We start from the raw sequence: 16568 nt of genomic DNA, 5'->3' as shown, positions 1-16568 counted from the left end.
ATACAATATGACCCAAATATTCCACCTCCTAGACTCCAAAGAAACATTTGGATCTTTTTGCATATAATTGTTTCTCCTCCAATAGTTGTAGCACCTTGTCAACATGTTCAACATGATCCTTCCAAGACTTGCTGTAGATTAGTATATCATCAAAAAATACTAACACAAATTTTCTAAGGAATGGTTTGAAAATTGAATTCATCAAACCTTGAAATGTTGAAGGTGCATTGGTAAGGCCAAAAGGCATGACCAAAAATTCATAATGACCCTCATGAGTTCTAAATGTTGTTTTCGGAATGTCTTCAATCTTCATTCTGATTTGATGATATCCTGAACGAAGATCCAACTTGGTGAAGTAAATTGATCCATGCAATTCATCCAGTAATTCATCAATGACAGGAATGGGGAACTTATCTTTAATAGTGAGCTTGTTGAGCTCCCTATAATCCGTACACATGTGCCATGATCCATCCTTCTTGTGCACCAATACTACTGGAGCAGAGAAAGAACTTTGACTTGGTTGAATTATACCAGCCTCTAACATTTCTGCAACCATACGTTCAATTTCACATTTTTGGACATAGGGATATCTATACAGCCTGATGTTTGGAGGAACACTTCCTGGAATCAGATGAATAGCATGATCATGATCATGCATAGGTGGGAGACCCTTGGGAGTCTCAAATACCTTGGAATGATTGTCCAGGACTTTTTGGAGATCTGGAGAAATAGATGATTCCAATGTGGAAACATCTAGCGAGCATAATTGTGCAATTACCCCTCTTTGCTCCTTTTTTAGAATCTTTGTCATACCATGAGAGCTGATTATCTTTCCTGGTTTCCCTGCAATACCCCTTAACTCAACTTCCTTTTCTTCCGTAGAAAATTTGATAAAAAGTTCTTGAAAATTAAAATCTATTGTACCCAAGGATTGTAGCCATTGGACTCCTAGTACAACATCAGCACCTCCCATTGGAATGGAAAGCATTGGGCTAGTCAATACATATTCTCCCATGAATAGCTTGATATTATGGCACCTTCCAGAGCAATTTATTGTTCCTCCATTTGCAATCATCACTTGACACTCTGGTGCTGGATATAGGAAGCAATTCAATTCTTTTGCTACCCTACAATGAATAAAATAGTGGGTGCTTCCCGAATCAATCAACACTATTACCTTTTTCTTCTTGATTTGTCCTTCTATCTTGATGGTTTGAGGAGTGGTAATTCCCACCAATGCATTACAAGATATGGTAGGATTTATTTGTTCTTCATCTAGGATTTTTTCCTGGAGTATATCTTCTTCTTTTGACCTTTCTTGCTCCTTTTCTTCTTCCTCTTCATAATCTATGTAGAATAATTTCTTCTCAGCACAATTATGACCTTTAGTGTATTTCCTATCACAACTGTAACAAATCCCTTTTGCTCTTTTTTCTTCCAATTGTTGTGGTGTCAACCTTATATGCTGTGGAAGACTAGGGGCAACCACACTTCCGTCTTTATAGTTGTGAGTGATATGCTTCCTGGTTGCCATAATTTTGCTTTCCATTTCTCTTTCTAACAATGCCTTTTCTAATGAATCAGGTTCCCAAAGGTGAACATCATGTTGGATATTATCCTTTAAAGACCCTATGAACACATCAATCTTATGCTCCTCTGGAATATCTTTTACCCTTATGTTCAATTTTTGGAACTCCTCAATGTGCTCCATTACTGAACCCTTTTGTTTGAGACTTATCAATTGGCTAAAAAAAGTGTTGCTTTTTGTATCTTCATAATGTGCTATCAATTCTTCCGTAAAAATTGCTCAAGTGATAAAATTTTTACGATAGCAAAGCCATTGATACTGTTATCTCAAAATCAAGCCCTGGAAGGCTGCAACCCAGGAAGACTTCAAGTAACTGTTTCAGACCAATCTTTTGACTAAGGCTTAGCCTCCTTAGCTTGAGAGGGCTCTCTCAAAAGGTTATTGATTTTGACTATTAGTAAGATGGCTAACTCTTGTAAGGTGAATTTAACAAATATGAAGGCTGGACAAACATTACATGGGCTTCCATTGGGCTTATGGAGTCAATCATATTTCAATAAACCATAACACTGCTTTTACATAGAAGTCAGGGCATGTGACATTTAGATACTCAAAACACATCTCATAGGAAACCTCAGTTTACAAATACACACAGGAAATCAGAGCAGCATAAGTGAATTCTGAGTGATTGTGTATTTATACAACTGTAAAAAACATCAAGGACAAAGCAAAACCACATATCTTGAGCATAGAAATATTGTATGAATCCTGAGAAGAAAAGCAGCAAATTGTATTACTGAAACTGAGTTTTTACACAAGCCAAACAATACTATGTTTTCTGAAAATATCCAACCCTCATTACATAGAAGTTTCAACTATATATAGAAACATAATTCTAACTAATTTGAGCTTCCTCCTCCAGCATGAGGGGAGCTTGATGACTGCGACTAATGACACCTACTAACTTTTAACTAACTAATAATTACAGCTGACTACTAATTGACAGCGCTGGAATCCTAAAACAATTAAAATTCTAATTCTACTAGATCCTCTAGACTTCTAAATCAAATAGGACTCAAATTCCATAACAGCCTTGATCTTCAATCCTTTTCGTTCTCTGACATCTGGAGTTTGGCTGAGATAGCTGTGATGAACCTTTAATGCTCCATGTTTGTCTTCAATGACACATCTTTTCTGTTACCCTGAAACATAGGCCCCTGTTTGTCGGTCCTTGATGTGCTTCAAAATGTTCGAATCCAAAGATCTTCCTGTGAAGCAGCTTTCGTTGAATAGATCTTCCTCCAAGCTCCTCACAAAATTGGGTAGCTGCTGTTGCAAAAGATGGTGTAGAGTGGAGCTGTGACTGTTGGGCAGAGTTTGTGGAACCAACAGAAGGAACTTGAATAGTGCTTCCAAAAGAAGTTGTGACACCACTTAAGAGACTACTCTGCCTGGAGTTCGTAGAATTCTGATGAAGAAGTCCTGCTATGGTGCTTGTAGAGCTTGTATGGGAGGTTGAATTGACTGAACTATTTACATTATTAATAATATTATTTAAACCCAACCCCTGAAATTAATCGAACTACAGCTTGCTTAGTTATTTGTACTGCTTCTTCTTCACTGGAAACTTTTTTCCTTCCAGGTGCTCTGTTCTTTCCTGTATTAACTCCGAGACTTAAATACTCTGATCCCATACCAAATCTTTCTATTGACAAGGTTAAGAGATATATCTCTCAAGGCCTAAAAATTTGTCTCACTATGAAGCTTTCAGGTCACAGGCAAAAATGACGAAAAAACAACAAAGATAACCAGAATATATACATTGAATCACATAATGCCTATCCATGCCTTATAGAAACAAAGTCCCTTCTAGATGTTCAAGCCCAGTGGCTCTCTTTTTTCCCTAGTCTGTTGGAACTTTCAGCCTCCGCAGCAAAAGGCTTCAATCTGTTGATTTAGATGGCTTTCCATTAGAAGATTTTCCATTGATGACATTCTTAAGCTTCTGCATAGATTGAATCATCTTGGATCCTACATTTTGGAAGATCTCCCCTGAACAGTGTGGTGAGGGTTTTTCTCCATCGCTTGTCTTCAATTTTCTTCAGCGTGCTAGACGCTTCGTTTTTTGCTTTAGCTCCCTTCATTGAAGAAACCACTTGCTTTAGCACCGCGTGAGTTTGAAGCCTCGGACGTTCGTCTTTAACAGAGTGAAACACAGCTACACAAATCTCGCCTCGCAATTTTCCTTGATTGCTGTCAGATACTTCTTATTACCTTTAGATATTGCAGTCTCTAGAGAAAATGTATACTCGGGCCAGCGGCAAACAATAATTGCATATTCATTTAAAGTCTTTTTAATGCGTGCATACATCTTCTCGACAAATGGTGTTGTTGAATGTTGTGTTGTGACACCTGTCCAATGGACCTTATCAAGCTTACAGGAATCAAGCAATGAAAGCCGTTTGCCCTGTTTTATTTCATTCATGATGGATTGAATCCAGAACCTTTACAAAGCCGCAGAAGAATGTTTGTTACTGGAATCCAAAACCGATTATCAAATGCTGAGAGTAATGCGCTAGGCATCCTCAACTTCCTAGAAGGACTGTTCAACTTACATCATTACTTTTGTTTGGTCTCGACAGGAAGCTCAATATCCCCATTTTCTAAAGGTCTTCCAGGCAAACAGGCTTTGAATGCAGTCATGGTGGCTACAGGTTCAGTTGATACTGGACATGGAGCAATTGTAAGCACATCAGGAACCAAAGGCACTGGTCTGGCAACCCTAGGTGCTACAACAGTTGGCGGATTTATTTGCCCTGATCCAGCTACAAGTGGTTCAGCCTTGACAGCCTCTGAATATTGGGTGGCTCTCCATTTTCCAACTGTCACAAGCTCGCGCAGATAATAACGAAATTTTGTCAACACAGCTCTCTCTTGTTTAGCATAAATCTGCGTTGCATGTTGACTGTAAGGACCTCTGGAAGGAGGAATTCCTGAAGGTGGTGCATAACCAACAGACATTACCGTTGAACCAATAGAAACGTTTGCTGCTAATTGAGCATAATTCAAACTTGCAGCATGCTCTCCGTGGAATAGGGCCCTTCGCTCTTCATTGCCTTCATAGTTCTTACAATTCATTCATATTATCTGAGGTATCAAAAAACTCATCAAACTCATTAAAACTTCCTAGACCAGAAGTATTTCCCTCCAGCTCGCTTGTGAGATCATTGAGTTCTAGGAGATCGCCTGCTAAATGAGAAGAGGATGGTGTTCGAATATCTTGTAGGAAACAATCTATCATCTGCTCTTTGTTTTCCATTCTGCTATCACCCTGAGAAATATTCGCCCTCGCATGTTGTTCATCAAAGAGAACGCTAATGTCATCATGTTCAGACAAAATTTCTGTTCCTTCCTTGTGCATTATTGTGCAGCTTGAACTTTCACTGGGAATAATGTCATCCTGCTTCTGGACATCATTAAATTGATGTAGCTGCAGCATACTACTGTTCTCTGGACCAGAAAGGCATTCGAACAATAATTCATTCAACAAGTCATCATGATCAGGAAATAATTAGTTTCCTAAAGGAACAAAGAGTTCATCTGGAAAGACAGGCAATTGATCTGGAACAAAAGAATCCTCCACAACTAGGTCTTGCTTGGAAGATATATCCTCATTGTTTTCAACTAAGTTGCCACCTGAAGTTGTATAGCAAGTAGAGAAGCATCTGTTACTGTTGGCAATGTCAAAACATCCTCATTGGTATTTTCACCCCATTTTTCGGACCTGGGCCACTCTTCTCATATAGTTTGAGGATTACATAGGAGTCCTGAACAACATCAGAATGTCTCAGTTGTTTATCTTCAAGCTTGTACTCATGCATAACCCAATTGGTCCGTATACCAGAAGAAGCACGCCCGGTGTAGAATATTAAAGTCAGATTTGGCCTTCAATTGATCCTACCTTGACCAGTACATTGGATGATTTTAAGGCCCCATGAATGATACCATGGGAATGCAAATACTCCACTCCTCTGGCTATTTGAAGCATAATGTCTATTGCCCTTGGAAGTGAAAATGGGATTCTCTTGCGCTTGCAACAGTGCCAGAATAGATGATGCGATATCCACAGTCTGATCCTTTGTTGATTACCACAGAAGGCTTCTTCCAAGGAAAGAGTGCTCCAGATAAACCCAATGAAACACCATCTGCTGGGGTACTAAAAACCTTGTAAACTGACAACTGTTGATGCAAACCCAATGGATTTTGAGAAACATGACAGCTGGGTAAGGTCTGCTATGGATTAGGACAAATCCCCGATCTCATAGCGTAGCCGGTGCAAAATATGAATTATGCGCAACAAAATCACTTAAAGCATGTTGCGCTGCGAAACTGATAAAGGGATCTATGCGCTACGGAAACACTTTGTCCTCAAGCTAGTCTGAGCAATTTTGGCATCAGAATTTTCAGTGATAACAGTGGCTCCACTTGGGATAGTGTGCCCTTGTGGTACACTAAGAACTCGCAGGTCCAGTGCCTTATCCATTTATGACAAACAGAAATTTGCTTGACAAGCATCCTTTTCAAGCTTCTGGGGCCTTCACCTCGGGCTTGATGATGACTGTAGGAAAAAGAAATCTACATCTACTAAAAAAAAATGCTCAGTCAACCTTGAGCTTATTTGCATTTTCCTACCTACCTACCCTATCAGCTGCATTCTCCAATTGTAGCTCAAGGAACATGAAACTTCCAATGAAGCCAATCATCAATCTGATCTAAAACTTGGATCTCCTTACTGTGCTTGAAGCATATACAAACCAGATACTGAAATAGCCAAGGAAGCATGAGGTGTAACTGTTCTTCAAGATGAACATATAATTGGAAAGCTGAACAGTAAATATTTTCCATGTATTTAGCTATAGGGTCAAAAAACACACGGTTAGCTTGCTGATTCTCAACCACACAAGATTCTTTTGATATGCTATCGAACTGCTTTTCTGAAGGCTGCCTACAAACAATGTAATTTTCCTCTTTCTTATGATCATTTATTGCTGTAAGCTGCTGAGAAGTTTGACATAAAAAACCAACCTTTTCCTCTGCCTGAGGTTCGTAAAAGCTATCTTCCAGTACTTCTTCTTGCTGTTTGCAATCAATTTCATCTTCATTATGACCAAAAGACTGGCAAGTTTGCTGCATCTTCTCATTCATATCAAGGGATTGAACATGGTTTTCACAAATAAACCCCTGCTGATCTTCATGCTGCTTTTCACAGGATGTTATACTTTCTTCTTGGTGCTGAAATGCATTGTTATGAAGAGCTTCTAAAATTTCTTCATCCATAAATTCATTATCATCATAACAATCCTCCAAGTACTGAATGAGATTTAAAGAATGCCTACAACAATCTTTAAGCAGCAATAAGGAAGGATAACCTTCTTTATACATTTCACAGAATTCATCATGAAAACTAGCAAGCGAATATATTGAACCATTTTCCAGACTTTTATACCAAGACCATGCTTTTCCTTCTAAAGTGGTCATAAACATTTTCATGAGACAATCTTCAGGGAAATGAACCTTAAGACTGCGTACATGCATATGGAATTTAACCAGATGAAGAGCAGCATTGTCCTTCTTTTCATCTTTGAATATTGGAAGATCATCTAACCAATCAACCTCTGGCATAGGATTTGGAAAACCAGGGATATGAGACCGATTCATAGGAGCATACCTGGCATTCTTTCTTGCAATGGAATTCATCTTGAAACTTCATCAAGCTACTGATCTTCTAGCAGTGGAGTCACCTTCCAATTTGTTTTTTGATGTGTGGAGTCGCCAAGGTAGTTTTGCAGCCTCAAAAAGATGTCTGAGCTCCTGCTACCTTCAGAAGTTCAACCTCTTAATTTCGGGAATGAATAGACTTCAGGCTCCCAGCAGACGCACCAAAATGTTATCTCAAAATCAAGCCCTGGAAGGCTGCAACCCAGGAAGACTTCAAGTAACTGTTTCAGACCAATCTTTTGACTAAGGCTTAGCCTCCTTAGCCTGAGAGGGCTCTCTCAAAAGGTTATTGATTTTGACTATTAGTAAGATGGCTAACTCTTGTAAGGTGAATTTAACAAATATGAAGGCTGTACAAACATTACATGGGCTTCCATTGGGCTTATGGAGTCAATCATATTTCAATAAACCATAACACTGCTTTTACATAGGAAGTCAGGGCATGTGACATTTAGATACTCAAAACACATCTCATAGGAAACCTCAGTTTACAAATACACACAGGAAATCAGAGCAGCATAAGTGAATTCTGAGTGATTGTGTATTTATACAACTGTAAAAAACATCAAGGACAAAGAAAAAACACATATCTTGAGCATAGAAATATTGTATGAATCCTGAGAAGAAAAGCAGCAAATTGTATTACTGAAACTGAGTTTTTACACAAGCCAAACAATACTCTGTTTTCTGAAAATATCCAACCCTCATTACATAGAAGTTTCAACTATATATAGAAACATAATTCTAACTAATTTGAGCTTCCTCCTCCAGCATGAGGGGAGCTCGATGACTGCCACTAATGACACCTACTAACTTTTAACTAACTAATAATTACAGCTGACTACTAATTGACAGCGCTGGAATCCTAAAACAATTAAAATTCTAATTCTACTAGATCTTCTAGACTTCTAAATCAAATAGGACTCAAATTCCATAACAGCCTTGATCTTCAATCCTTTTCATTCTCTGACATCTGGAGTTTGGCTGAGATAGTTGTGATGGACCTTTAATGCTCCATGTTTGTCTTCAATGACACATCTTTTCTGTTACCCTGAAACATAGGCCCCTATTTGTCGGTCCTTGATGTGCTTCAAAATGTTCGAATCCAAAGATCTTCCTGTGAAGTAGCTTTTGTTGAATAGATCTTCCTCCAAGCTCCTCACAAAATTGGGTAGCTGATGTTGCAAAAGATGGTGTAGAGTGGAGCTGTGACTGCTGGGCAGAGTTTGTGGAACCAACAGAAGGAACTTGAATAGTGCTTCCAAAAGAAGTTGTGACACCACTTAAGAGACTACTATGCCTGGAGTTCGTAGAATTCTGATGAAGAAGTCCTGCTATGGTGCTTGTAGAGCTTGTATGGGAGGTTGAATTGACTGAACTATTTACATTATTAATAATATTATTTAAACCCAACCCCTGAAATTAATCGAACTACAGCTTGCTTAGTTATTTGTACTGCTTCTTCTTCACTGGAAACTTTTTTCCTTCTAGGTGCTCTGTTCTTTCCTGTATTAACTCTGAGACTTAAATACTCTGATCCCATACCAAATCTTTCTATTGACAAGGTTAAGAGATATATCTCTCAAGGCCTAAAAATTTGTCTCACTATGAAGCTTTCAGGTCACAGGCAAAAATGACGAAAAAACAACAAAGATAACCAGAATATATACATTGAATCACATAATGCCTATCCATGCCTTATAGAAACAAAGTCCCTTCTAGATGTTCAAGCCCAACGGCTCTCTTTTTTCCCTAGTCTGTTGGAACTTTCAGCCTCCGCAGCAAAAGGCTTCAATCTGTTGATTTAGATGGCTTTCCATTAGAAGATTTTCCACTGATGACATTCTTAAGCTTCTGCATAGATTGAATCATCTTGGATCCTACATTTTGGAAGATCTCCCCTGAACGGCGTGGTGAAGGCTTTTCTCCATCGCTTGTCTTCAATTTTCTTCAGCGTGCTAGACGCTTCATTTTTTGCTTTAGCTCCCTTCATTGAAGAAAGCACTTGCTTTAGCACCGCGTGAGTTTGAAGCCTCAGACGTTCATCTTTAACAGAGTGAAACACAACTACACAAATCTTGCCTCGCAATTTTCCTTGATTGCTGTCAGATACTTCTTATTACCTTTAGATATTGCAGTCTATAGAGAAAATGTATACTCGGGCCAGCGGCAAACAATAATTGCATATTCATTTAAAGTCTTTTTAATGGGTGCATACATATTCTCGACAAATGGTGTTGTTGAATGTTGTGTTGTGACACCTGTCCAACGGACCTTATCAAGCTTACAGGAATCAAGCAATGAAAGCCGTTTTCCCTGTTTTATTTCATTCATGATGGATTGAATCCAGAACCTTTACAAAGCCGCAGAAGAATGTTTGTTACTGGAATCCAACACCGATTATCAAATGCTGAGAGTAATGCACTAGGCATCCTCAACTTCCTAGAAGGACTGTTCAACTTACATCATTACTTTTGTTTGGTCTCGACAGGAAGCTCAATATCCCCATTTTCTAAAGGTCTTCTAGGCAAACAGGCTTTGAATGTAGTCATGGGGGCTACAGGTTCAGTTGATACTGGACATGGAGCAATTGTAAGCACATCAGGAACCAAAGGCACTGGTCTGGCGACCCTAGGTGCTACAACAGTTGGCGGATTTATTTGCCCTGATCCAGCTACAAGTGGTTCAGCCTTGACAGCCTCTAAATATTGGGTGGCTCTCCATTTTCCAACTGTCACAAGCTCGCGCAGATAATAACAAAATTTTGTCAACACAGCTCTCTCTTGTTTAGCATAAATCTGCGTTGCATGTTGACTGTAAGGACCTCTAGAAGGAGGAATTCCTGAAGGTGGTGCATAACCAACAGACATTACCGTTGAACCAATGGAAACGTTTGCTGCTAATTGAGCATAATTCAAACTTGCAGCATGCTCTCCGTGGAATAGGGCCCTTCGCTCTTCACTGCCTTCATAGTTCTTACAATTCATGCATATTATCTGAGGTATCAAAAAAATCATCGAACTCATTAAAACTTCCTAGACCAGAAGTATTTCCCTCCAGCTCGCTTGTGAGATCATTGAGTTCTAGGAAATCGCCTGCTAAATGAGAAGAGGATGGTGTTCGAATATCTTGTAGGAAACAATCTATCATCTGCTCTTTGTTTTCCATTCTGCTATCACCCTGAGAAATATTCGCCCTCGCATGCTGTTCATCAAAGAGAACGCTAATGTCATCCTGTTCAGACAAAATTTCTGTTCCTTCCTTGTGCATTATTGTGCACCTTGAACTTTCACTGGGAATAATGTCATCCTGCTTCTGGACATCATTAAACTGATGCAGCTGCAGCATACTACTGTTCTCTGGACCAGAAAGGCATTCGAACAATAATTCATTCAACAAGTCATCATCATCAGGAAATAATTAGTTTCCTGAAGGAACAAAGAGTTCATCTGGAAAGACAGGCAATTGATCTGGAACAAAAGAATCCTCCACAACTGGGTCTTGCTTGGAAGATATATCCTCATTGTTTTCATCTAAGTTGCCACCTGAAAGTTGTATAGCAAGTGGAGAAGCATCTGTTACTATTGGCAATGTCAAAACATCCTCATTGGTATTTTCACTCCAATCTTCTTCTCTAAATGGAGCCCCATGTTTCTCCCCATTTTTCGGACCTGGGCCACTCTTCTCATATAGTTTGAGGATTACATAGGAGTCCTGAACAACATTAGAATGTCTCAGTTGTTTATCTTCAAGCCTGTACTCATGCATAACCCAATTGGTCCGTATACCAGAAGAAGCACGCCCGGTGTAGAATATTAAAGTCAGATTTGGCCTTCAATTGATCCTACCTTGACCAGTACATTGGATGATTTTAAGGCCCCATGAATGATACCATGGGAATGCAAATACTCTACTCCTCTGGCTATTTGAAGCATAATGTCTATTGCCCTTGGAAGTGAAAATGGGATTCTCTTGCGCTTGCAATAGTGCCAGAATAGATGATGTGATATCCATAGTCTGATCCTTTGTTGATTACCACAGAAGGCTTCTTCCAAGGAAAGAGTGCTCCAGATAAACCCAATGAAACACCATCTGCTGGGGTACTAAAAACCTTGTAAACTGACAACTGTTGATGCAAACCCAATGGATTTTGAGAAACATGACAGCTGGGTAAGGTCTGCTATGGATTAGGACAAATCCCCGATCTCGTAGCGTAGCCGGTGCAAAATATGAATTATGCGCTACGAAATCACTTAAAGCATGTTGCGCTGCGAAACTGATAAAGGGATCTATGCGCTGCGGAAACACTTTGTCCTCAAGCTAGTCTGAGCAATTTTGGCATCAGAATTTTCAGTGATAACAGATACCATACAAACTAATTTGGTTCCAAATATACAGTTGCCATACATACCTTTTGTGTGTTTTGCACATTATTGAGATCGAAGAACTGCTCCATCTGTAATATCCATGTGGCGGGATCCTTGCCATCAAACTTCCTCATATCGATTTTTGGAATATGGTGGGTCTTCGATCCAACATTAGAGTCTATGGAATCATGATTAACATTGCTTTTGTTCACATCATGAGTTTCCTTTACAACCTTTTCACCATTAGTAAGTATTTCTTGTAGAAAATTTGTCAAATCTGTCTTCAAATCTGCCATGTCTGTTTTCAAATCTGTCTTCAAATTTGTGTTCAAATCTATCTTCAAATTGTCCATCTTAGCTTCCATGTCATTCATCTTAGCTTCCACGCCACTTATCTTAGCTTCTGTTAACTTTTGTGAGCGTGACATTTGTTGCACTTGTTCTTGTAATTTTGATATATCATGTAGCATTTCTTCCTCTTCTTCATGAGTCATGCTAGAGCTTTCAGGTACCTTACTAGGTGTTTGCATTTTCTTTCCTCGGGGCATCGATTACCGATAATAATTCTTTACTATGCCCTTTGAATTCCTTCAAACCTAGCTTACACAAAAATTAAAAAATTAAAACTACACACCTTTTTCACTTTGTAGAAGCCTGATATTGAATCTGATGTATCTCTGTAATTCCTGATCCTTAAATTTTCAAATTTCTACCTATAGTAGCCTTCTGGGTCCTATTTCCAATGCCACAAGTCTGACCCAATTTGGATTCTCCAAGGAAGCGTTATGCGAAATCTCCCACAATGACTTGATTATAGACTAGTTCAGTAGAGAGAACTTGTACAATGTGCCACGAGTCACTCTTTCAACCTATGGATCTGAAAAATGCACACAAGAAACTGAAGTCCGTCCTCTTTCTGTACCTTCTTACGAAATTTAAATCCGATCCCCAGAGAGAAATTTATGACGATTTTCCCCAGGTCACCGGTTTTGAATGTAATTAAGGAGTTTTCAAAAAGACCAACTTCCTCAGATCATATCTCCACACATATCGCGCGAAAAGACCTGAAATTTGGACCCAAGGCTCAGCGCGATTTCTTCTCAAATGGGTTTTTTTTGCGACTTCTGAAACGTCATAGAAAAAAAGTTATAGCGAAAATGCCACGATGACCTGTTTGGAGCAGCGAAACCCTAGAATCCAAAGCTCTGATACCAAATGTTATGAAACCAGCTCAAGAAAAGATAGAAAAGATAGATCAATGCCTTAGAATTCAGCCTCTTTGAGGGGGCAGCCTCCTTTACATTACATAAATGAACAATTCTTGGATGATACAAATTAGAAAACCTCCTTTCTATATATAGGAGTCTAAGGAGTCATAATATAATCTAGCCGACCTAACAATAATAATATAAAGCCACAAAAATAACAATAGAGGGATTCTATGGGGCACAGAAATAACAACATGGGGGTAATAGGGTCACAACAATGTAAATAAGGGGTATAACTACAATAGTAATGGGGTAATCACTAGTATTATAGGGACCCAACAATTAAACAATGCAAACACCAATCATACATTAACCCTCCTACATCATATATATAACTCTCAGTTATATAATATATAACCTATGCCATATACTACTTCCCATGGTAATACATCCTCCCATATAACCCTCCCACATATACTCCTTCCCCCATATAATCCTCCCCCACATACTCCCTCCCCCATATAATACCTCTATTATATATATATATATATATGTCATAATTGTATTTTTTTACAAAATTACCACCAGAAGTACATTTTTTTACACAATACAAAGAGTTTAAAATGCATTCATTGACATCCGTTGTTGGAGTAGTTCTCTCTAGAAAAGTGAATTATCCTGAATGGTCAAGGAAGGTAAAACACACTCTCATTTTCAATGATTTGTGGAAAGGAGTTTGTGTAAGAGAAGGAGATAATGAACCTATAAAGTCCACCTCAGCTAAGGAGATATCCCTTTGGGAAAATAAGAATAGTAAGGTCTATGCCTTGATTGCAACATCTGTAAATGAAGAGGTGAGTCACCATATTTCTTCATTTTCAAATTCTTTTGAAACCTTATATAAGTTGAAGGAATTGTATCACTCACACTCTGAACTTGAATTTGTCTAATTGATGATTAAATTTTTGAGTCTAGAATTGAGAAATTATGACCCTCTTGATTTAGCATCAGAAGTAAGATCCATTATGCATGATATAAAAACCATTGGTGTTGAAAGATACATTCCTCTCATAGCTTACATCAAGGCACTATATCCCACTTATTCAAATTACGTCAATTCATTACAAGCAAGTGGAAACCTCAAGAAGATTACCTTTGACTCCCTTGAGAAAAATTTTGTTGAGAGAGAGAAGGATTTTGGGAAGAAGACAACTCCTCAGTCTTCTGAAGAAGTTGTGTGTCTTTCACATAGAGAGAATAATCACACACAAGATTCTTCTAGAGGAAGAGGTGGTCGAAGAGGAACAGGAAGAAGGAATTTTAGAGGTTGGGGGGTAGATAGTACCAAAGATAAAACTCTAATATTCATTGCATGCAATGCAATAGAGATGGGCATGATGCATCCACATGAAAGTTTCCTTGGGACAAAATTGAGCAAGAAATAAATGAAAGGAAAGGTAAAACCAATGAGAAAGGGAAAGATAAAGCACCCAAATTCGCTCACTGTGTTGTGGCGTATTGAAATATGGGAGTAACTGAAGACTTATTTAATGCTTCACTTTCTTCTTGGAAAAATGATTGGTTGCTTGATTCATGGGAAACTTGCCACATGAATTTTAGAAGAGATTTTTTTGAAGAATTTACTGAAAATTTTAATGGAGCAACATACTTTTCAGAAAATTCAAAACTCAAGCCATCAAGCTCAAACTACCTGGTCTTCCACACTTTCTTCCGCATGATGTTTTATATCTCTCAGAGTGGAGGAGAAAATTTTTGTCTTTGGTACACATCCACCAGAAAAGACACTCCATTCATATGTTTGATGGAAATCTTCAGGTCGAAAAATCATTATTTCACTCACTTGTCATGATGGGTATAGAAGAAGAAAGACTTCTGAAGTTGCAAGGTACCTCTAATCGTGCACAAGAATTTTCATACAATTCTCATTATGATGAAGGTACATTTCCATCAAGTCTTTTATGGAATTCTAGATTGGGACACTTGAATTATGACAACCTTCATATATTTAAGCAAAGTGGTGTTACTAGTTTGCCTACAATTCCTAGGAAACTTAAGCAACGTGATGCGTGTATATTAGGAAAGCACAGTAATCAAAATTTTCATTATTCACATTCCAAAGCACATAGAAAACTTGAACGTATTAAACTTATTCATTTAGAATTATTTGGCCCAATTCTTGTCCCTTCTGCAAATAGAAACAAATATATGATGACATTTATTGATGACTACAACAGAATCTATTGGGTTTATTTATTGAAGAACAAATATGATGATTTTCAAAAATTCAAGAACTTTCATGCATGGATTGAAAACTATGCACAATCTAATATTGGCTCTATTCACATTGATAATGGAAAAGAGTACACTTCAAATAAATTTGAAAACTATCTTTGCCAGCATGGGATCAATCATAAAACAATTGTTTCTTATAATCCCCAATAGAACAGAGTAGCTGAAAGAATGAACACGACAATATTAAATATGGTGTGTTCCATGATGTTTTTCAAAAATTTTAGACTGATGTTTTGGGCTGACATAGTTCTATGTGTTGTGTATATAAATAATAAGTGTCCATCTCTATTAGAAACAAGACTCCTTATAAATTGTGGTATGGCCGCATTCCTTCGGTAAAGCATCTCAAGGTCTTTGGGGCTTTGGTTCCACCCATTATCCCTTAATACCTACGGAACAAAGAAACAAACTTGGTGCATTGAGTCATAAGTGTATTTTTTGGGTTATTGAAATACCTTCAAAGCATATCACCTCTATCATGAATTTAGTAACAAGTTTTTAGTATCTATATATGTGATATTTCTTGAATCTTCTGAGGCTGACAATGTTGTCGAGCGAGAGTTTGATCGCTTGGATAAATTCAAACATGAAAAGTATTTTCAAGAATTTGATAATGAGATTCCACATATTGAAGGGGGATTTCCTATACTGGATCAATATGTGGAATCTTCTTCTAAATAACTTCTTCCCCCACATGAAGCTCTAGCCTCTGATCCATATGATGCTTTGAGTGATGTGATTGACAAAATTGGAATAATAAATATTGATTCATCCATAACTCAATCAATTTAGCAGCCTGGGCCATCTCAGAAAGGTCCTCCAAAATGGATGAAAAAGGCACTTGAAAGTGTTCATCCTAAGGAGGTTGGAAATACTGGAACAAGAAGTTCAACTAGACAAAATGGAGGCGATGTAGATGATTCTGATTCACCTGTTGATATGGATGTTCTTATGATTGTGAACTAAATTTGTCTTCATATTTTGAACCAACTTCCTTAAAAGAAGTTCCTTCTCATGATGAACGGAAAGAAGAAATGCAAAAAGAGTATGATACCTTGATAAATAATAGAACTTGGAAGGTGGTTGATCCTCCATTGCAAACCAAACAAACATGTTGCAAGTGGGTCTACAAGAAAAAGTATAAAGTTGATGGCTTACTTGAAAAGCACAAAGCCAAGCTTGTGGTAAAAGGTTTTGCACAGAAGGAAGGGGTCGACTATGAGGATACTTTTCGCCCCACAACAAAATGGGCTACCATCTAGACACTATTTGCATTGGTAGCTCAAAATGGTTGGAAAATCCATCAATAGGATGTAAAAACTAATTTCTTGAATGGAGATCTGAAATATAATGTTTTTATGTCCCAAACAAATG

The 16568-nt window shown here is 38.1% G+C and overlaps 1 pseudogene; it reads right to left on the bottom strand.

Moving 5' to 3' along the window:
* Nucleotides 1-10282: 10282 nt before the first annotated feature.
* The window catches only part of LOC149153600 (NAC domain-containing protein 53-like), a 109465-nt pseudogene continuing 103179 nt past the window's right edge, over nucleotides 10283-16568 (bottom strand).

This window comes from Pinus tabuliformis, chromosome 9, assembly GCF_031772625.1.
Source record: "Pinus tabuliformis cultivar Carrire ecotype Pingquan chromosome 9, CPIR1, whole genome shotgun sequence".
NCBI lineage: Eukaryota > Viridiplantae > Streptophyta > Pinopsida > Pinales > Pinaceae > Pinus > Pinus tabuliformis.
This window is presented reverse-complemented; position numbering and strand designations above follow the sequence as displayed.